Here is a 24,762-nt window from a genome sequence, read left to right on the forward strand (position 1 = left end):
ATCCATGTTAGAGTGGATCTGTAAAAGCAGCAAAGAGTCCTGTGGCACCTTATAAACTAACAGACATATTGGAGCATGAGCTTTCGTGGATGAATACCCACTTCGTCGGCATGCATCCGACAAAGTGGGTATTCACCCACAAAAGCTCATGCTCCAATATGTCTGTTAGTCTATAAAGTGCCACAAGATTTTTTGCTGCTTAATCTAAAAGTGTTATAGCTGTAACAGAATTATGAGTGTATAAAGGCAGGGAAGGATTTGGTCTATTTTCTGAATATGGATATGAGGGAAAATCTCAAGTGTTTTAGAAGGTAGTTGAAGTGAGTGTCAGCTTTGAAGGAAAAAAGGCATCAAAAACATTTTACTCCATCCATAGTAAGATGGTGTGTTTTCAACCTGTTAAAAATTGTAATGGAAACACTGTCATATCCAATGAAGGAATCATGGAGGATTGGAAAACACACATTCCTTGGGGAATGTATTAATCCTGGGATGGTAAAATAATACAAAATGATGGCCAGAAAGCATTTAGCAGATAGAAAATGGGAACCCTAACTAAGATTTTTTTTTCTATAGAACAATGAAAAAATGAGAAAGCATCTCTGGAAATGAGGAACAATAAAGCACCCAGTGTTATACATACAGTTCCAATGATTTACTAATGAACTGAATGGCTAAAACACATTTTGACAGTCTCCAGTATTTTACAAGATAGAGATCTTATGGAAAGTGTATCTAAAATTCTGGAAATGTATTATCATTCCATTGCACAAAAGAAGTTGCAAAATAAAGCTATGCAACTATAGTATACAGGCTAAATTCTAATGAAGGAATAAAAAATGCAGGAAAATATCAGCCATGATTCAGACAGTTTCAAGGATTGTAATGAAAGAGCTGTATGAAACTACTAGTGTTGGCTTCATTTACCTAGGAAACCTGAGATTTTCAAGTATTTGCAAACGGGGTGAGTGAATCAAAACATAAAATAACAGCCAGCATGGATATCATAGTAGTTTAGTGAGCTATCTGAATATCTCCTGGCTATAATTCAGTCAGAATTTAGCTCATGGATATTACTCATCTGCCCATTGCTGAGAGGGGGTCTTGACAACAGCAGACACCAAGTTGATTGTTGATTCTATGTCTAGTAGCCTTGTGGCTCTCCTAAGTAGATACGGTGGCTGAACCTAAGAACTTGAGAACATTTGTATCCCCTTTTCAGTGGAGCTGGCATAGTAGTGTGGCAGTAGCCTGTCCTATTTTTGCTCCTGCACAATGGAGTGGCAGATTGCTGCACTGAGGGAAGCCACTCAGGCCTGCTGAAGTATACAGAGGAGATGGAGCAGCCACCTCATGTGGAAAGGAGACAAGCGTGGGAGCAGCAAGCTGTTGGTCAACTCTCTCCAAAAAGAATCAAAGGTAAGGGGCATGGTCAGATTTCCAAGGAATATGGGGATGCTGGGGTATATAATCTTAGCGAGGGAAGCGGTTTGAGAGATGGAATATACCGCATTATATCTCAATTCTGATTAAAATATCTGAATATTACCTCAGTACTAAAATACCCAAATAATATGTATATCATCCAAATATTATATGCTGATATTCATCCATCCTTAACTACTAGTGGCTTAGGAAAGAATGAGACATGGCAGCATTCTCCAGCTATGATACTATATTTTTGAATGTACCTGAAAACAACATGAAAAGCACAACAAATCAAATAGTTCCAAAATTGGCTCCAAGGCTCAATGTCCAGATCTGGATCTGAATTTAAATGTTTCAATGTCTGAAAGAGGCTAGGAGCTGGTATTCAAGATTGGATCCTTCTTGTAGGGATGATTGCATGATGCAATGTTTGGATACAGGTCAAAATTCAAACTTTATTAAAAAGAATTCAGATCCAGTTGTCTGATTTGGGCTCATCTTCTTTGGACCTTTCCTACCACCCACTGGTAACTAAATAAACTTAACAATTTCTTAGTACTGTAAATGCTGTTCAGGTGACAGCTATGAAGCTTTGCCCAATTGCTTATTGTTTTTTAAATAGTAGTTATTATTAGATGTGATCCAAAAAAATCTTCAGCATTTTTTCAACAAAAATAGTTTTTTTCAATTTATATGTAAATTTTGGGGGCGGGATTTTTGTATAAAATGAAAATTTTTAATATCGTTCATGTATTTTCATGGAAAAGAACTCCTATTTTTCAGCCAGTCTTAGCTATTAGAAAACAACGTAACTGCAGCCTTTGTGGGTATTGTTTTTTATCTTGTTTTGCTTCATTATATCTACAAATTTAAGAGAACCAAAGAAATCTCCTACAAATAAAAAGACTCATGGGGAAGAGTTATTCATCATGGTAGAAAGACAAATAGGCAGCCTCCTTCAGGATCTCTATTATAGGACAAGCTGAAGTGAATACTAGATATTTGACTGAAAACAACCAATTAATGTTATTGTCATTTACTAAATATGCCACACTCCTGACATTTTCTAGAAATAATCTGTGATCTACACGAACTGTAGTGAGTCATACACAATTAACACTACTAGATCTGCTAGAAGCTATTGAGAACTGGAGCTTGACTCCAAACACTACCGACACAAATCTTCAGTACTTAGCAGCATGTGGTTTCTTCAAGAGCCTCCTTGCCTGTGTCCCAGAGGATGATTCTTTCCTGTAAGCAAAGCCCAGGTGAAATAACTGACCTTTCATCCCTAAGAGTCAAATGTTAAACTGCTTACATTAGGCAGGGGACACATTTTCAAAATATTTAGGTACCTAAAGATGTAGAGAGGAGCCTAGTAGAATTATCAAAAGCTCTTAGGCAGGGCAGGAACCTAATTCCTATCTCTCACAATTATAGGGCGAGCTGCGCATTAGACCCCTTTTTGTCCTCTTTGAGTGTAGCAGGCCTGGCTTCCTGAACACCTTTCAAGTGTGAAGCAATGTAGTTAAATGCACAAATAACTAAGTATCCAGAAAAAGAGGGATTTGCACATGCATCTCCTACTTTATAGCAAAGTACCCTAATTGTCAATCTGCCACATCCATTCCTATTTGCTTGCTGCCCCAATGATTAGTCAAGTATTTTATACAAAGTAGAATAGCCTCTTAAATCAGCCTATCCTAGAGCTCTATATAGGGTGCTTTTTCAGGAGAAAGAGGTTCAAATCTCTGCTTTATATCAGGCAGAGAAGGGAATTGAACTGGGATCTTTCAAGTGAGTAGTGTAATGGAAGCAGCAGCTTCCTTCACTGATAAAGCTGTAAAGGGTGCCTAAGAGCTACTCTACTCCATTCCTTCAGGAGCTACAAGTTATGGACTCCAGTATAAACATGAGTCTGAACATGGACCCATAATGATATCTAGTTTTGGACTAAGTCTGGCTACAATTCATCTTCAGTGCATGCCCCATATGTGAGTACTGACTTGAGTGCATGCTATTCAGCATGAGAAGGGTTACAGAATCAGGGTATCAACAGAGATGTGGGGAGGGGTAAGGTATATATGACATTGACTTTTAAGGGTCCTGTTTGATTTTCCTCTTTCTCCTCTATAGTTTTCTAAAGAGGAATGTCCTTGTTTATCCCTTGATCTTTTCTATATTTTGGAGATTACATTGTCTCTAAGAGAAAATTAAAATTTAAAAAGTTCTCTGCTCCAAATTCATTGATGTGTTAAAGGGTATCAGGAAAAATTCTTTTGTAAAATTCTGCCACCAAGTCAAAGGTAAAGATTTAAATTATTTCCCAGCCTCTGTTCACCAGCTACAGTTTTTGGTCTGCTATCAAGGATAACTTTCCCCTGGGAATCATCACATACTTCAGAAGAGAAGGGTTTTTGTTTTTATTTGTCTCTGTTTTATCTTTTGGAATCTTGGTTTCCTAAGCAAACCTAGAAAACATTTTTGGGAACCCGTCTGGTACATTGGCAGCACAACATTGCATAAATGTATGCTATTTAGATGATTTAGAGGTATGATTCATTAAATGGATCCCAGAGTGGATCTATCAGCAATGGTCAATACTAATCATGCCATAAACAGGCAAGCATGCCTGCAATATGATACAATTCTTTTCTGCTTTGGTTCTATATTAAGCCAAGAAGCTACAAGGAAATGCTGGTCAAACTTCTTGGAAGGTGGGCTCTGCTCAATGGAACTACCAGGGCACTTTGAGAGAAGAAGGGTTTGTGATAAGATAAATGAGCTCCATAGAAGATTTGGTGATAATAGGATTAAAAACTTGCCTAAACAGCATGATGCTACTGGAAGAGCTTGCCAGGTTTTCAGTGGAGTGGAGACACCTGTCAATTTGACTGCAATCAACCTACTAATGAAAGTTAATGGCTCACCAGGATATCTATGGAGAAATCCAGGTCAGATATGCCTCCTCAAAAAAGTTATATAAACCAGAGGGGAGGTGGCAGGAAAGTCAGATAGTCTGATTGTGAGTGACTGGGTGTTTCTGTTGTTCTATAGGTACTATGGATGAAGGAAGTCCTTTAATTTTTATTTTAAGTTTGAACTGTCTTGAGCAAGGCTTTTTGTTTAATCTGGCTTGACCTAAAGGGAAAGACTATTTTTTGTTTTCCCTAAACAAATTTGAATAAGATTGAAGTTACAGATGTTTCTGTTTGAAAACTAGACCCTAGTGGATTATGTTGTTGACATAAGTTAGAACAGTTTAATGTTTCTGATGAAGAGATAACTCTGGAAAATGTCAGAGTTGTTTTAGATAAGGATTGAGGTCCACTGATACTTTGATAAAGAAATATATATCCAATCTAGCCTTATTCTAATTGTGTTTAGCTAGTGCTTTCAATATTTCACTTTCATGAGCACAAAAATTCAAGTCCATGCATGCCCTATAGTGCATATTTCTGTTAGTAATACTCTGATAGTAGCATCTAAAGTATTGGGGTAATATTAAAATAAGTATAAATTCTAGTATAACAAGATGTAGGAAGGAGTATTAGCAGCTCATCAATGTCTATTTCTATAATCCTGTTGAAACTTATGAATGAAGAAAGAGAGTGGGGGCATATTTAATTGAAGACACTCAAAGATGTGCCAATATGAACACCTATTAAGTTAGTTTCAATTCAAGTCCACTTGGTTCCAGTTGGCTACTATATCAAACAGCTTCTCGTCATCAATCCATTTCTTCCCTGTCCAGATCTTATGTCTCACTCACAGCTGACCTTTGCCTAAATTACATAGACCAAGTCTGGCTGAACTTTCATCAGAACACAAACCTGAGAAACCCAGTTATTGTTGATATAATTTCTCTTGTCATGGCCTTTCCTTCTGGAATTTTGTTATATGAATGATGACATATCCACAGAGAGGACTTGCCTATTGCCATACTACATGACAAGCCAAAATGGCAAATAGATAGATGTATTTCATAGTCTTGCGAGAACTTCTGTATCAGAGGGGTAGCTGTGTTTGTCTGGATCTCTAAAAAGAGACAGAGTCCTGTGGCACCTTATAGACTAACATACATATTGGAGTAATCACCCACGAAAGCTTATGCTTCAATACGTCTGTTAGTCTATAAGGTGCCCCAGGACTCTTTGTCACTTTTTAAAGAACTTCTGTGGCACTTTTAAAAATTTGTATCCAAACAAATATTTAGTTAATAAGCACCTTAACTTTTCTGGCTTATGTTCCGTTTTCTGTTTTACTAAAAAAAAAAAAAAATACACATATGCTGTCCTTGAAAACTTGTTGAACATAGGAAGAGTATTTACAAAGCTTTTCTACTCCTTTTTGTTTTAACAAATTGGTTATTGTTCTATGAATCCTTTTGATTTCTACACCTAACAATTCTCCTTTAAAAAAATTCAAGGCACTTTGTATGTTCTTTTTTATCTGGCTTGCTATGCCACAACCTGATCTGTAAAGCTAAATACATAGTAGAATCTAAACCAGTGATGATGAGTGTTGTCACTTACCACTGCAACAACTCAATAGTAGCTTGTCAATTTGTTGTCTTTAAGCTAGGAAAATAAGTTAGTTTAGATAATGTAAGAACTAACTTGTTATGTCTGAAAGTTGAATTGAATTGATTTCTGACCCTTTATATGATTTGGAAAAATTCAGATTTTTTTAAGTACCTCATTTCTCTACCCAAGGAATTTTAATACCGTTCAGATAAGTGTTTGAATTCTTTTTAATGCTTTTATATGAACCAAACCTTCTGGGAATTACCCATCATTACTATGAACCAATTTTTAATCTATTTCCAGGAGCTCTCCCTTTCCATTATTTCTGAAAGGTCCCTTTTCAGATTGGTGTGCTGGATGCTAACAGGCCTGGCTTTTTAAACTCCTTCTCTCTTGTAGAGGATTTTCTGATCTGTAAGATGTATTCTAGTGAATAACACTGAGAGTTTGTTTAAAAATCAAACAAACAAACAAAAACCATCTTCTTGCAGGAATCTTAAATGGCCAGGACTGTATGAAGGTGCCACAGCTGTGCCTGATCAGTAGTTGGACTGGAAATTACCAAGGAAAGATCAAGGTTGTCAAAGTAGTACTGGTGATTTAGTCGATATTATCCTTCCTTCATGCCTTACCAATGTCCTAGCATAGCCTAAGGAAATGAAACACTGTGCTGCCACAAAGTAACTATTCAATAGTCACACTTTATTTATTATTATAAGTTATTGGCAAGAAGTAATCTGTTGGACTCTGACAATCAAAGCTATTAATTAACCTTTATTTAAATATTTATTAATATTTATACATTATTTATAAATGAAATCTTAATATAAAGTGAAGTTGATGAAGGACAAGTGGGTAAGTGATTTCTATGTACACAAGTCAAAGTTATAATTGTACCAACATGGATACACTGGGGGACAGGAAAGGAGAATGCAGGGACCCATTTTCCATACCCCCAAAAGTCCTGCCTGAAAAAGTACCCATAATATGGCTTTCGCTTCCTGAATACATTCAGGGATAGTATGAGGGTGGAACCCCTTGTGCTGTTTTCAGTGCTTAACACATTAAAGCAGATGTGTAAGTGTGCTACCATACCTCTTCCCTTGTGCACTGGCTCACATCTGCACTGAGAGACGCACAAGCTGCTCTTCCCAAAGGTAGCAAAGGTGGATGGGGTTGGTATTTTCCCCCCCATGCACCTGGCAGTGTTAAACATCTGGCCTCCACAGGCACATTGCCTCCTGCTACTATTGCTTGCATGATGCAAAACACATTTCCTTCCCTAGTACAACTTTGAATGTGAGCCTATGTAGCCCCAAGATTTGTCAAGTTCCTTGGGACTCCTTAAGTGAGCAAGTGCTTTATCAATGTCAGATATTCATTATTATTATTATTATTGGAAATATGATAATAAATACCTTAGGCATTGATGGAGAGTGGACTCTTCACTTTATAGGAAAGTCTTTTGCAATGTACAATTACTGTTTCTCCTTTGACTGCCATTTCAGTGAAGCACTCTCAAAATGCAAGTGAATTTTGACATGACCTCTTTCTCTCCAAATTCATACTAAATGTCCTTTATCAAATTAACATTAAATTCCAAGAGCTGAAGAGATTTGGTGATCAATTGCAGCCACTTATTCTTAAGGTTGAGTTAATTATTTTGGGGAGTTGATAGTAATTGGATTCATTGTACTTTGGTTTTAAGAAAGGAATTATAAGAAATTTGGGTATAGCAACTTGTAAATGATCCTGTTAAATTTCATTATTAAAAGATCCACTGCTTCCTAATTGACTAGCTGTTACTAAAACAACCTAAGAGAATTAGGTTAGTTAAAGTACTCCCAGATGTTTTCCTGGTCATTGCCCTGGTTTTAATAGAAAATCAGCATTTAAAATTTGCTTGAGAATGAGAAACAAATGAAAATAAAGAATTCCAATAGTCTATTCAGGCATATTCCTGGGACATATAATTGGAAATTATTGGAATCACTTTTAATAAATTATATTGATTGTGCACAGAAATATTTACACAAAGGGTATGTGACAATTTGAGATAGGCATTTGCAGGATCCAAAGGCTGGATTGATTACAAGCAACACATGTGACTGAGGCTCCAGAGATGTTACATGGAATTTTCCCCCCTTCCTTTACATTGAAAAAGAGTCCAAAGAAAAACTAGCACTTCCTGAGTACAATGGGGGAGAAAAAATCTTAGCCCTTGAGAAAAACCCATACACAGCCATCATGTGGGTTTTGTGAATGTCTTAATGATTTATTTCATGATTCACTTAAAAGGACTAGTTAAATAAAAGCCATGCATAGAACCATAGGTCCTATTAAAATGGCAAATGGGTTTATTTGCTTTAGAAAATATGTGGCTCTTTTGATGGCTGTAGTGGATAATCTCATGTCTCAGGTTGCTGATCTGTACTATCAAATTGAATGAGCAGACTCTTCAAATGGATTTGCAGAATGATCCTGGTTACCTTGCAACTTGTCTCCATGATTTTTGTTTATATATTGTTAACACATAAAGTAGGATATAGGAGCTGAATCTGACAGATTTTAATTAAACTACTAACACACTTCGTTAATTTTAAGTTTCCCACTACATATTTATGCCAAAGAAAGAACAGTAACCTGAACATTAAAAGTATCAAAGTGATCAGCTAAGGGAATGACTAAGGAGCTAAATATTCCAATATACATTCACTGTTCATACAGTCTTATAAATGAAAACACTTTAGTTTGGCTACTCCACTACTTGCTTTATTTCATAAAGTAGCCAACTCTTAAAAATCTGAGTTTGGGCCATAATCTCCTTCATTCTGGGATCATATCTCTACTTAATAATCATTGCTAGTAACCAACAGTCTTCCTACAAAGAAAAACAACAACCCATCATTTCCTGTAGGCCATGAGGAAAGTTGCTAGGGAACTCAGATTGTATGCCTTACAGTAGAGGTGAATCAATTCAGATAATATAAGAAGTGACATAAATATTTGTCTAAAACTTATTTTTAACTGAATCGAGTCTTCAACACTTTGGAAAATGTTTGGATTCCCCTGCCCTCTCATTTTTGTCTACTTTTGCACTTACTGTTTTTCTCTAAGCCTAGAAATGGAAGTGCCCAAATGGCACAAGTTGTTGTTAATCTTACATTTTTTTGGGCCTAATTTAAATCTGAAAGCCTTCACCTTCCCTGAAGAAAAAAAAATCAACCAAATTTTGCAGACAAAAGAGGTCTGAATATTTCAAATAAGGCTTGGGTAGACATAATTTTGGGTGGCCTCTCCAAACTGAACCTCTGATTTATTTTTCAACTTCATTCACCAATAAATATATCTATCACTGTATAAAGCTTTTCTATAGTCCATCATTCTGTATCTAAGTGCTAATTAGATCTAGTATCTAGTGAGAAATGTTACTCCTGTGCTGCCAGATATGCATCTCACTTATAAATTTTTATAATTTGGTTTGGATGTCATTCCTGATCACTACTGAAAAAAAAAGACAAAGTATACTTGGCAGACTTCCATAACTCAGATATCATATCTGCTGGTGGGCTGATAGGATAGTGTGTGTATGTGTGTATATATATATAATATAAACTAATTATGTGACTAATAGAAGATAGCGACTGAAAAGAACTGGAAAAGGGAAGATTTTGGTATCCGTGGGGAGTGGTAAGAATTATCATCATAATCATGATCACTACAATATGTGGGCAGAGGGCCAGAAGGGTTTATCTTCTAAGTTAGCTCCCCAGGATCATCTTCTAAAACCAATATACATAAACAGTCATTACTAGCTAGCAGAACACACAAAAACAATTATAATACATTATTTTCCAATAACCAGTCAAAGGCAGTGGACAAGCACATCTTCTTGCCATGACTGGGCTTCCGCCTACAGTTGTAACAAAGCTCGTGTCTTATTTTTGTTGTTGTTATGGTTTTAATGCTCCAGCTGTAGAGATTTCCTTACAATGGAGAATACTCCATCCATACCTTTTGATGCTCCCAAACCTCTCAGGCCATGTCTACATCTAAAATTTTGCAGCGCTGGTTGTTACAGCTGTATTAGTACAGCTGTATAGGGCCAGCGCTGCAGAGTGGCCACACTTACAGCAACCAGCGCTGCAAGTGGTGTTAGATGTGGCCACACTGCAGCGCTGTTGGGCGGCTTCAAGGGGGGTTCCGGGACGAGAGAGCAAACCGGGAAAGGAAACCAGCTTCCCCGCGGTTTGCTCTCTCGGTCCCGGAGCCACCCAGCAAACCGCAGGGAAGGAGACCTGCTTGCTCGGGGTTCCGGGACCGAGAGAGCAAACCGGGAACGCCGCGGTTTGCTCTCTCGGTCCCGGAGCCAGCCAGCAAACCGCAGGGAAGGAGACCTGCTTGCTCGGGGTTCCGGGACCGAGAGAGCAAACCGGGAACGCCGCGGTTTGCTCTCTCGGTCCCGGAGCCAGCCAGCAAACCGCAGGGAAGGAGACCTGCTTGCTCGGGGTTCCGGGACCGAGAGAGCAAACCGGGAAAGGAGACCAGCTTCGCCGCGGTTTGCTCTCTCGGTCCCGGAGCCAGCCAGCAAACCGCAGGGAAGGAGACCTGCTTGCTCGGGGTTCCGGGACCGAGAGAGCAAACCGGGAAAGGAGACCAGCTTCGCCGCGGTTTGCTCTCACGTTCCCGGAGCCAGCCAGCAAACCGCAGGGAAGGAGACCTGCTTGCTCGGGGTTCCGGGACCGAGAGAGCAAACCGCGGCGTTCCCGGTTTGCTCTCTCGGTCCCGGAACCCCGAGCAAGCAGGTCTCCTTCCCTGCGGTTTGCTGGCTGGCTCCGGGACCGAGAGAGCAAACCGGGAAAGGAAACCAGCTTGATTACCAGAGGCTTCCTCCTTCCACGGAGGTCAAGAAAAGCGCTGGTAACTGTCTACATTGGATTACCAGCGCTGGATCACCAGCGCTGGATCCTCTACACCCGAGACAAAACGGGAGTACGGCCAGCGCTGCAAACAGGGAGTTGCAGCGCTGGTGGTGCCCTGCAGATGTGTACACCTTCAAAGTTGCAGCGCTGTAACTCCCTCACCAGCGCTGCAACTTTCTGATGTAGACAAGCCCTCAGATTCTCCAGTGAGTGGTACCTCCATATTACTTATTTATATTTCCACCACCAACACCAATACTGTCTTGGGCTGCTGAGTATTTACAATGGTTTCTCTTTCCCACAGGACCAGAAAGGAATAGAGATCTCCCTGCCTTGGGAGATCTCAATGTAACCGAATACTCTCCCCTTCACCTCCTTCCTTTTTCTTTTAGATGCCTCAATTGATGGCTAATTGGTTCATTCACCTCCAGACTGATCAGCTAATTGGCCACTTATTCCCCAATCACCTGTCCCAGGGGAACTAACTGGTACCTAAGCAATCAGAGGGCTGGCTCATTTGTTAGCCTCCAGCACTCTGTCAGGCTCCTTTTGAAAGGCAGTTGGTTTGGGTATAGAGGAATATTTACTACAAAAATGTAGTGGCCATATTATAGTTTGGGCCTAGTTATCTAGTTATCTAGTTCCTAAGATTTAAATATTTTAGAGGTATAGTAGGACTTCCCAAAAGCAGTAATAATTTATTCATATGACGTTGAAATAAAAGGCTTTCAGAAGGCCTATTTTTGGCCCAGTCTTTTTTTAAAGGAATGATCTATGTTCAGCAAGCGTATTTGCATTCAGACAAAAGAGTTTTGCTTTTGAGATCAACTACTATAGATGAGTAGTTGAGTGATGCATTGCAGTTAGGATTTGATTCAGTGCCAAAATGGTTTGTTCAAAACACATTTGTGTTCAATAACAAAATAGCTAATATATTTTTTTAGTCCAGTATTAGATCTCCAAAAACACCTGTGACAACTGTATAATGAACAGTACTGATAAATTACCCCTGACTTTAATGACTGAATTACATTATCCTGAGGTCTGATGGGAATCAGGACTGTTTTAAATTAATATTGTATAGATGTCAAGGCCAGGAGGGGATCTTTATGATCATCTGCTCTAACCTCCTGGTCACATTACATTTTGAGTAGTCTCTCTGAAGTTAAGAACAGTTTCTTCTCAGTGTGAGTACAAGTGGCAAATCTGGCCTGTTGATAGCTAGAAAATCCATGTAAAGACTGAAAGAAATTCAATATACTTAAAATATGTTAATTAAGGGAATTAAATGGGCTAGTTCTGAAATAAGAATATTGCCAGAGTAGGAGGGGTGAAGGGCTTCTTGGCAAATATTTAAACATAAAGAAGTCACATCAATTGCACATATATTTAAAAAATCCAAATCTTTCATTATACCTAAGACAACTGAAAATGTACAAGAAATATTGGCAATTTTTATTACTTTTTTTTAAATTTCCATGAGGAAAAGAACACTAACAAAATATGTACATTATTTATAGCTCAACTGGGCTTAATAAAAAATACTAATTTCAGCCAGACTTCTCTTTTCTTAAATCTTGTCCTATTTCCCCGTGATTTTTTTCTATTCCTTCATTTCTCTTAGAACTTCCTATTCCATTCTTCACTTCCTGGGAGTGGGAATGAGCATTTGTGTTCCTCTAGCTGCTGGGAAAAGGGATGTGCCCCATGAGCCCCATTTACCTTGCATGGGAAAGTAGTGAAGTTGATTTACTGAGGCCCAAGTCAAGCTTCCAAGGAGCAGACAAGGGAAGAAGCATCAGACAGCATGAAATCTCATGAGGTTTAATGCCAGAAGGCCAAACAAATCTGTGAGGAAGGGTGTAAAGGGTGTGGTGTCAATCTGTAATAATTTATTAATATTATAATTGACTCCATTATTGAAATAGTTATTGTATGTCTATATTAGGTTATAGGAATGTTCACTGTAGGCATATGGATGCTAAATTTAATAGCACAGTTGTTAGGAAACTATCTTGAGGGCAATACAATGGATTTAACATGATACATCCTGAAAAACAGGTCAAGAGGTTAAGGAGCAATACCTGAGCTAATAGCTGTGAGGATAATAATTCCAGTCTTCAGCCAAAGTTACACAGCTGTTTTGCCAAGGCTGGGAGCCTAAAGATCAAAAGGACATTATCAGATAGAAAGTGAATCTCTAGAAAAAGGGGAACGGTTGTCGGGGGCTGTTCATGAGGAATGTGCTAAGTTTCCCAAGGTACAATGGATATGCCTATAGACTGTTTATGGTGTTGAACCTCTTTTTCTCTTATACTTTGCTGTTCCTACTGTCAAGATTTAACAATACTTTGTTTTAAGAAAGCTGTCTGATGCCTGTATTCTTAAAAAAAAAAAAGAAGAAGAAGACTCAGAGGGGACCTGATAACGTATTCAAATATGTTCAGGGCTAGTTATAAAGAGAACAGTGATCAATTGTTCTCCATGTCTGCTAAAGTAATCAGATTAATCTGCAGCAAGGGAGATTTAGTTTAGATATTAGGGAAAAAGTCTAACTATAAGGATAATTAAGCACTAGAATGGGCTGCCAAGAGAGGTTTTGGAATCACTATCATTTGTAGGTTTTTAAGAATAGGTTAGACAAACATCCATCCTGGATTCTAAATTTACTTGGTCCTGCTTCAACTCAGGGGACTGGACTATGTGAGCTGTCAAGGTCATTTCTAGCCCTGAACAACCTCTGGTCACAGCTCTCAAAAGGAAGATTATCAGGTGCCTCTGCCAGTTAGACCTGCTGAGTAATCACAGTTGGTAGCATGGGCACCTAATCTAAGGGTTTGTTTTCACTGCCCTGGTTATCTTGAGTTAATACTCTGGAGATACTGCCCTCAAGATACCTTACCTTGAGCAAAAGAGACCACAATGCAAACCAGCGTCTCTGGAGTTGAGTTACACAGGGTGATTTCATTGGCAGCACAGTGTGACTGGATTAGTTGTTGATAAACTGTGTAGTTGGAGCGGTCACATCCCCACTGGATTATTAGCTGGGGCATCACCATCATTCTATGTTCAATCTTGGGACCTTGCGTGCCCCTTTCCACCCTGCAATGGGCTACCTCGCTTGATTTTAAAGCACCACTTAACTTGAGCTAGAGATTTTTGTGTATAGAGGGGAGTTAAGTTAGGGGTAACACTTGAGTTATAATTCAAACTAACAGTATTATGAAGACATACCCTAAGAGTGGGAAAATTACAGGATTCCATGCTGGGAGGTAAAGGCAGCTAAGTAGGTGCACTCAAAGAAACCTGAACTGGGTCATAGGAGTGGCAAGCTCTATAACTATGGCAGAGGGATCAAAACTGCACTTTCCATGGATGACATGCTATTACTCAGATTTTCCTTAACATCAATTTTTTAACACACCTGGTCTAAATTTGAATTTTTTTTCAACGCTAGTTTCCAGGGACAATAATTTTAACCAATATATTTATTGGGGCAAATACAAACTGCTAGCTACAGTATCTTGTTTAAAATAAATAAATAAATTAAATAAATACCCAGAAATGTAATGCCCCATAATTTACATTCATCCTAGTCATTGGAGTATCATTCTACATCCTAACAGGTTACTGAGTAATTGAAATGGCTACTGATTCATCAATCTACAAAAGACTGAAAATGCAGAAATATTATATTCTCTTGTTAACTGTTTCCATGTAGGTGCAAGCTTAGTTAACTCATGTCATTTTGAAAACTTCACTTCACTTGGATTTTAAAAACTCAGTCCTTTGTCATCAAGAGTGAGTGCTGTACATATGCTATATAACTCATTAACCTTTCTTCATTCAGTTACTAGATAGCTTGAATTTTATTTTGGAAAAGGTCTAACTAGGTTGCACCGTAAATAAGGCACTACATATTCTAATGTCTCATATTCTCATGACAAAATCTGTAATGAAAATTAGAAACAACACAGCTTGAATCCATTCCTGCAACAATTGCAAAGACAGTAGGAAATGTCAGGAACAAAATTACAAAATTGGTTTGTAATTGTGAATGATGGATGTCAGATGCCATAATTAGATGTGATATTACTAACACAGAGATGTATTTCAAAACAAATTCAAGATCCTGAGCCTTAAGAAAAAGAAAGCTGAATAATTTTCAAAAGTAATGTGGCTGCCCTTCAGGGGAAAAGGCTGCAGGCAACACAGTTTACATAGCAACCCTTGATTCGTAAAGAAGAACTGGCATCAAATCCAGGCATGACTACTTGTCTATCCTTCTGAGTAGAGGTGAAGGCCAACAGTAGGATAAAGAGAAGAAAATAAAGTAGATAAAAAAGCCATGGAATGAAATAAATTTTCTGGATTAAATATTGAGCTTCTTTACTTTATGTAATCTGTTCAATATCATTTACTGTTTGCTAACCCTCCTGCATAATGCTCAATAAGTGAATTTGTCTGACAATTATAATGAAGTTGGTTTAATTTCCTGCTTTCCCAAAAACATTTATCATTATTTTTACCATTAGATTTAAATTTCTGAGGCCAGTGTTTTCCTGGTTCTTTTTCCTGTTAATATCTGAATAGTTTTTAAATTGCAATAAAACATTCCCCCGCCCCGACAGTTAAAGTAGATGGTAAATCGGAAATAAGAATGGGTATTAAATGATTTGTCATTATTTTGTTTCCTTTTGTCCCTCAGTAAACTTGCGAATGTAAAGGTCACATAAAATGCTAATTCTTTTTAGTCACTCTGAATTCTTCAAAAGACATATCCATTTTTGTACTCAGTCTATTCCAAAGTAATAGGAAATACAGTGGTATCAGTCTTGAAGCATCAGCACTGGTCCAGAGATCCTCAGCACAAGGGTAGTCTGGGGCTGCAGAGCGGGACATCAGCAAGGAAAGAGAAAACACAGTAAAAGGAGAGACAAATGCTGGGGAGAAGTCTAGGGCTATACATTTCTTGAATATCTTTGCAAAACTCTTATTGAATAATTCTACCAGCATGTCAGTTTGAATGCAGTAGATAAGAGGTTCTGATGTCTTTGTTTTAACAACTTATGAACATCTTTGATAAGCCTAGACATAACATGAGTCTCCTGATTCTTGTAGGATATTCTGGGACATTTCTACTTAGGCAAACACCTTAAATATTTCACAAGTGAGTGTTTTGGCCATTATACCTCAATGTGGAACTGTCTCCAGGTAATGAGTGACTTAATCCATTTGTCTGGCTGTGTTTTTATTTTATACATCACTTCCATTCCTATCAAAGAGAACTTCTCTTAGTAGAACGGGTAATAATTGGGCATTAGGCACCCCACTGGGCACCACACTGACTGGCACACAGGGAAGGAAGCATAGAAGTCAGCTATTCCTTTGGCTTATCAGACAGAAGAAGTGAATAAGTAGCTTTGAGCCATATATTTTTTTCTTCATCAAATGTTCTGCAAAGAGAACAGCATGAACCAAGTGTAGGAGGCCAGGGAACTAGCATGTGATTATTAACTCCATTCAGTAAAACTGTTTTCAGAGTAGCAGCCCTGTTAGTCTGTATCTGCAAAAAGAACAGTAGTACTTGTGGAGCCTTGGAGACTAACAAATTTATTTGAGCATAAGCTTTCATGGGCTACAGCCCACTTCATTGGATGCATAGAATGGAACATATAGTGAGAAGATAGTCCTACGCATCCGATGAAGTGGGCTGTAGCCCATGAAAGCTTATGCTCAAATAAATTTGTTAGTCTTCAAGGTGCCACAAGTACTTCTGTTCTTTTTTCAATAAAACAGGTTCGCTTTCAGCTCATAGCAAAGAAACCGGCTCACTCTTAGGGATTCCACAGCACTTGGTCAAAAGAATGGCTCAATATGTTATTCTTTCACTCTCCATCCTAAAGTTGAAAAATCCAGTTAATATCTCAGGCTCTAGTTTAAAGACTATTCTCAGTCTCACCCATATGACAGATAGGCTAATGTGATGATGATGGACTCAACTGAACCATGGTTCTATGATAGCGCTTAATGTCCCAACAGATCAACATTCTTCAGGGCTGAATATTTCTTCCTGGGCTAAATTGGACCACAGCCAGAGTGGAGTAGACCTTGAATCTCAGCCCTTTTGACCTGGACCAGAATAATGAGCTTAGCACATCCATTCCTTTGTTCTTGACTTGCAAGCATTCATGTCTTGCAATAACAGTAGTCTAAGCTAGACTGACCAATTCAGAGTCTCCCCTCTCGTACACACAGCACATGAGTTGGTGCACTAGGAGTCGAGTTCTCAGTGGGTTCCCCTGTGCTCTGTCATTCAGGAACAGATGCCCCCTGTAATGGGTTGCAAAACCATTGACCGACATCTGGACAGAGTGGAATCTGAGTGATTCCAGTCACTGAAATTTTGTCCAGCCACCCCTCCCTATGAATGGAGGGGGAGCAAAGTCAAATTTCCATAATGTTGTGATCACATAGTTGGAGAGATTCTTTGGACCACTCTGGCAGCAGCTGTACTAATTTGGTATGGGACCTCTGCTTATAAGTGATCAGGCCATGCACCCCTTCCCCCACCCCAAGCTCCACAGCCTATGAAACTTTGAACAAGTGCAAAAACCTGAGAGGGATCCACTGGTCTGGGTATAGGTAGACCCTGCTTGTACGTTCTAGTTGCCCACAAAGTGGGTCTAGTTCATGCCATAAGCTTGGTGATATGCTTGCCTTCTCATAATGGATTGGTCGCTCACCTTCCTTCCTTGGTGCTGTCAGTGGGGGAGGATCTTTGCTCTAAACCATTTGTTATCAGATATTCCTGTCAGGGACTCCAGCCTCCATGGTGAAGATATAGTTACACTCTGGGTTGCTCTACTAGTCTATCCTCCTGACTCAACTGACCCTGAGTGCCTTGTGGGACTTCACCCTGGACTCCACAAACAGTATCCACTACAATGTAGTACCACACTAACTGATGACCCCTGTCAGGATCTCTTCCCAGTGTCCACAAACACATTCCCTGTTTCCTCCAGGCTGATTTCACATGAACTTATCCACCATAATCTCTTTGGCAGTCCATGGCCTGTACTAGACATCAGGTTTCAACTATCACTAACAGACGTCTCACAACTTCTGAACCATCATGCTGGACTGGCCTCTAACAAGATATGTTTTCCCAAAAATAACAGTGATACATTTTCTCACTGACTTGCAAGAACCCTGGTCTGACTGCTTTAAACTGAACCGCCTAATTTTCTAATGATCTCCAGTGACTGGCTCTTTTCTGAAAGGAGTACTGCTCACTAAGAGATTGCAAAAAGATGCTTCTCCTCCATTGTCCCCTCTTCTTGTCCATGTCATGACTAGAGATGTGCAAAATGTTAGGGCCAAAACTTTTTGTAGTGGAAAATGCAGACTCAGTAACACCAAAACATTTCATGAATATGTGTCGGTGTGACTGAATTATATGTGGAGGAAAAAAAGATTCTGAAAAAGTCAAAAGGCTTTCAAATTTCAAAACAATCTTTCAATTTTTCAAGGAGCAATGATTTTTAAATTCAAAATTTCCTTCAGAGGTTTTTTGTTTGCTTTTTTTTAGTTAAAAATGATCAAAATCAAAATGAAACAAAATCATAAATAATTTTTATTTGATTTTTTTGGAGTTGCTGTTGAACTGAAAAATCAGTTATTCATACAGCTCTAGTCATGACTTATTTGCTTTCACTTTTAATTTTTAAACTAGCTTTTCTACTTTGTTGTTTTCCTGTGACTGAGTCAGAATGCAATTTAGAGGCAGTAAAATGAATGTGGCTTGATTGTTAAAATGAATGGCCTTGCTTGATTAAAGCCTGAGTGGCCACAAAGTATTGGGAATGCTGTTTGTTTGTTTGCTTATATAGTTTAGGATTCTGTTTTCTGTCACCCACTTCCTACATTTGCAAAACATCTCTGTTTTTAAGAATTTTTTTCTATTTATTACATGGCATATCAAAGTTTTCAAATTATAAAACACAGTCTAGAATGTTTTGAAAGACTTTCCCTTATATCTTATTTTTAAGTAGCTAAAACATATGTTTTTATCCCTCTGCTTCAGTCTTACATCATACTTTGTTTGGCTCTGTTACACTGGGCTTCTTTAATCTGCATGTACTAGATCCCGTGCTTGCATTGTGCCAGAAAAAATACTTGTTATAGTCTCTGTATTAAATTCTTGAATTACTCAGTCATCAAGCTCAAGAGAGTTTGGCTAGCATGGGTTTTGAACTTTCTGACACTGTGAGAGGTCTTGTTGCTTTTGTTCTATTAGAAGTGGGCTGCCAGATCCCACAATTTTTCCTGAAGGTAGAAAAACTGGTAGTAGAAAGGATTAGCTGAGCTGGTAAAAAAGTTCTGAATTTTTACTGGATTTTTACAAAACTCCCCCAAATTTTGGACATTTTTGCAACTTATTTATTTATTTGTCATCTGGCGAACGGGTTGTAACTTTTCAATAAATTCCAATAAAATTTTGAAATAAAAAAAGAAAACCAACAATTTTTTAAATCACATTTAAACAGTTTTTTTTTCTTCCAACCAGCTGTAGTGACTAGATATGGTAGAAAGCTGGAAGGTCAGTGAAAATTGCATGGCTTTTCAAATTGTGAAAAACTGTTCAGACTTTGAATAGCTTTGTCTTAGTATGTTGGGATATAGTCTAATATATTATACGCACACAAGTAAGTAATTATTCTGAGTTTTAGAATATTTTTCTCTTTTACATTAATATAAATCCAGAGTTACTCCATAGACTCTAGTGCAGTTACTTCAGATGTATACCAGCATGGTTTAGAGTAAAACATAGTGCTAAATATTAATTGCAGCTCATTCTTTTTCTTTCAAATTCTTTCCTTTCTAGTAATACAAATATAATTGCAAGTAACATTCTTTATCAACTTCTCTATGAACACCAAACCCAGACTTGTCAAAACTCATATAAACACAAGTTTATTGGAGTTACTGTTACATCAGCTCTGAATTCATCATAATAGGTACTATTTATACCTTAATTTAAATTACTGGAGAGCCTCCTCTTGTAGCTTACCTGTGTTGGTGGTAAATGCAACAACCTAATTAAAATATGTTTCTAAATAAATTTCATAGAAGATTGTTAGATTTTTATTTATTTATTTATTTATTGGTCACCCTTTTCCAGATCTGTTCACTAGAACAACAGATGCAAAACTTGCAGACATATCTCCACTGCTACAATGATCACCACCCCCAACACATCTTTGCAGATTTGTGGGTCTTACACATGCCTATCACAACATGTGGTGTAGTTCATCCAATGAACTAAATGTCCCAACAACAATTATGTGGGGGAAATGAGACAATCACTAAGCTCTCAAATGAACCCACACAGAAAAATAATAAAAGACGAAAACACCGCATCATGCATGGGTGAAAACTTTTGTGAAAAAAAAGTGGTGGGTTTTTTTTCCCACTTTTCACTCCATATCTGACTTCTCAGTTCTTATCCTTAAATAAACCTATACAACATCTTCAAAGGACAAGCCCAAGTACTTAAATTTATAACTCTGCTGCCCACTAAAAACCATGGACCTAATAGAGAAGCTGGTTTTATGGACCATTCCAACAATGTGTAAAATACCTTGCTGCCTACTATCTTCCTCCACTGTCCTACAACACCAGAAGTGTTTACTACTTCAGGTAGACCTTTTTTATGGATATTTTGTGAATTAACTTAAATTTTGTCAAATTATGGGATATAATACATCTTCCTTTTTCTTCTTTCTGTTCTCATCTTTGGCAATGGCATTATATGTCTCGTTTCTCAAGCTTGAAAGCTCATTGCAGCTAAATCTTGTAAGTTCTTCAGTAAGACAAAGCTATTTGAAGTTCTTCATACAATATATCTAGAATTTGTCAGTTCCTTTCTATTCCTACTGTGGAAATCTTTATCTGGGATTCTCAGTACCTTCTTGTCTTTATTATTCCAACCTGCTCTTCTTCTCTGGCCATCCAGAGATCTCCTCATCAGTCTGTCCAGAATCCTGCTGTGAGAATCCTCCACTTTATTTTGAATTTTGACCACATTCATCTAGTCTTCAACCTAATCTCTTACCTTGCTTCCTGTTCTTGTCTCTGTTCTCCTCTGCCTTCATTAGTTTTGCTACACCCAGTATAGCTTCTTATGCCTGGAATTTTTCATATACTCATTTTGTAATGCCTTCAGCTGGAAGTCAATGGGAATTGGCTGCCTAACTCTCTTCACCTCTTTTGAAAACTCCAGTTTTAATCTTCTTCTCTGTCGAGTCCCTGCATGCATTTCTTTCCATAGACATAGAAATACTTGAACTAACAAGATGAATGATAAAGTTATTTAGCTAATCAGAATGTTCTTTAGTAGCCATCCCATCTTCAATATTTACACTTTCTATTTAAACTATTTGTAAGTTCTTGGGATCAAGGCCTTATTTTCATGTTTATCTGTAAAGCACCAAGCACACTTATAACTTAAGATTTCCGTAATGTTTTTGAAGCATCTGTAAGGAAGAAACTAGACAAAACAAGTAAATAAATCACAGTGAGGGACTAAGGCAAAGCAGACTTCACTGGTGACAATAGGCATTTCTCCAACACTGTCCTGTTCGCTTAGAAGAAGGTAGAACCCAGCAGCTGGTTTCACTCACAACAGACTGGTGACCACTTAGAGGAGAAGCAGGTCAGATTGCGAAAGCGTGATATAGTTGTTCTCTGTGATAGTTGAATAATACTTTCAAATATTATCAGTTAAGGATGTTACATTTTTTGCAGCTATCATTTCAAGGTGAGTGAACTTAGGAGCCATTACACTATAGTGTCCACGTGATTAGGTTAAATCACACTGGGAGAAAATAGACAGGGCTAGAATCTGTGGTTTGTTACAGCCCCTTCATGCTTCTCAGGCTGTAATCTGGCCATACAGTTCCACTTGTGTCAGGGAATTTTCTGCTGGGTATGACTGTGCTGTGGGCAGGTCTATCCCTCTGGCCCCTTAACACAGCATATTTCAGGGAAGCTCCATGACTCCAATTCTTCACTAGCACAGTGGTACAACCAGATGTTGGGGCTGGCAATGCCTCTGATGATCCGTTTCCTGAACCATCTAGAGTTCTCCTGCAGAAGAAACTCAATTCCACAGAGTTTTGGGAGGAGAATCTTCTTCTGTTTATTAAAGGTTCAATTCTGATCCTTTGCTGTTTTGTATATAGATATGTTTTCTTTACATGTTGAATCAATTATAACTTGTTCTGCTTTCTTTTGCTTGTGCCTGGTTCTGTTTGTTTTACAAGCTTGCTGCCAGCAAAATCAGTCTTATCAGTATGCTTGGAGGACAAAAATAGCAGCATATATCAAAACTGCCAACAACTGATCAAAAGTGTCATTGGGGTCACTATAACTAACTCTCACCAGCTGTTGAAATGCTCTCTGTCCACATATGCACTAGGAGCATGCCAAACTATCAGACATCATGTAGTAATGCCAGTAAACAGTTCCCTGTCCTTTCACCTTACTTCTCATTTTTATAATATACTATAGCTCTTGTCCCTTTTCTTCCCACTACAAAAGGTAACAGGTGTTTGTGCCCAATCTAAGAGAAAATTCATAACAAATATTGTATACTGTTGTTCAGCTGATTAATTATGTTACAAAACTGATTCTTACTCTCTGTTATGTTATTGAATAGGAACTCAGATACACGGTGATAAGCATGGTATGAATAGGTAGATAGATAGATAGATGTTATATGCTGTCTCAGGGTTTCCCTAGTGGAAGAATTCTAATGTCTACATTAGACAAAATATTTTAGATATTGTCATGATAATTCTCATTGACTTGTTTCAAAATCATTAAATCAATATTGTTAAATACAAAATATGATTTTTTTCTCTCTCATCACAAAATACATCACTAATTTAACATTTTTTTATATACAAAGGCTTTACTTTTTTCATTAAAATCAATACTAGCAGCCCAGGCATCACTCATTATAATTATAAGCCTACAGCCGTGCAATATAGAGGGACAAAACATTAAAAGACCAATCCTGTGAGATGCTGAGTGACGTAAATGTTCTGAACATTACAATTCACTGCAACTGAGGGTGTTCAGCACTTTGCAGAATCAGGCCCCAGGAAAAAGATTTTACTTTCAGTGCCCTAGTCCAGCAAAGCACTTAAGCACATAACTAACTTTAAGGAGGTGAAAAGTCATGTTGACTTTAATAGGACTGCGCTCACATGTTTAAAGTTTTATGCATATGTACAAGTGTTTTGCTTGATCAAATGCAAGGGCTTGCTCCTGTTCCCACTGAAATCAGTGGGAGTCCATTTATTGTCTTCATTGGGAAAGGATTGGATCTAGAGCTTCCAAGGGGATTGGTATAAACAGCAGTGACAGAATAAAATAGTGAATGTAAAAGATGAATACATACCTTAACAGTATATTGAAAACCTGCAAATATTGAAGGTCTATGTCTTAAAGTGATTAATAAGTAAAACTTATATTTCTAGAAAGAAACATGAGCAGCAATAAATTGTGAATTATAATTTGGGAAAGTATTTAAGACTCTGTAAAGCCCTCAAGCTTCTTGCGACAAATAGCTTTGAATTGGCTCTGGTTCTAGAATGAATTATTTAACCAAAGGGAAATTAAAGTTAATTTTGGTTAGTTTAGAAAAGCTTTGAGACATTGATTAAGATGCAAAGGGAACATAGAGGAGGGAGAGAAATAACAGAAAGCATTACTGAAGGTGAGACAGCAATGTGAATTTTGCCTTGAAGAGCTGGGAACTAAATGAATTACGGAAATATAAGTACACTTTAGCCTTTAATCTAAAGCAACATGATTGGAAATGGAAGTTAAAAAAAATGCTGATTACCATTCGTAAGAATTAAGAGAACTGTCCTAACTACTATTTATACCCAGAACTATCCTGGAATGGCTAATGGAATATGTCCTCTGGGAAGGACCTCCATAAAATAAATAAAAAAGTAAACCAAGAATTTGAAGACTTGATTATGTATAATGCCACATTTATGACTCAGACTCTGCCATTAACAATTGCAATCCCTTTCACTGAAATGATACAAAAATACATTTTAAAATAACTTGAATTAGAGGGAAAACAGACAAGGGAACCATTAGACTTTGCTATACCTCAGGCCAGATGGTATATGATCATTAGCATTTCAAAAGGAACATTATTATTATCTAAATTGGACTGTCTAGTCTTTCCAGAAAAAAGTAAAAACTATAAAATACTGTAGCAGCAATTCTATAACAGAGCTCTAAAAATGAAGTATACTTGATCATTTCATACATGACTTGCAACCCTCTCTACCCTCAGTAGAAAGAGAGAAATAGGAGTGTTTCTTCTTCCAAAGATCCTAAAGAGCATTTTGAGCTCAGAGCTTCTTAAGTTAACTCTTCCCCTTCTACCCCTCAACATACATTTTCTTGTAAGTTGTCTCTAAGACTTGTTTTTCAGCTTTGTTCTCCAAAAGTGACTTCTCTTACTGTCTCTTTTATTTACTGAGATCTATGCTGTAGCAGCTAGTGCTAAAATAATTGTCACCTTAGGTCTGGGTCGTGTGGTTGAACAGAATAGCTTCTTCTTGACCTTTTCCCCTTCTCTTGCTCTATGTCTCTTCCAGTGGCATCTCATCTGTAGGGGTTTGATTTGGTTTGGCTTTTTGTGTTTGTTTTCTTAGGTTGACAAGGAATGAAGCCTGCATCTTGAGTCGAAGGCTGTCTGCTAGTTGAAAAACATCCTGAAATGCCAAAAGGGTAAAATTGCTGCTTCTCACTTCTTGAAGAATGTGTTCAACGCCATGTTGTAGAAAATACAT

Source organism: Gopherus evgoodei, chromosome 6 (assembly GCF_007399415.2).
Source record: "Gopherus evgoodei ecotype Sinaloan lineage chromosome 6, rGopEvg1_v1.p, whole genome shotgun sequence".
Classification (NCBI taxonomy): domain Eukaryota; kingdom Metazoa; phylum Chordata; order Testudines; family Testudinidae; genus Gopherus; species Gopherus evgoodei.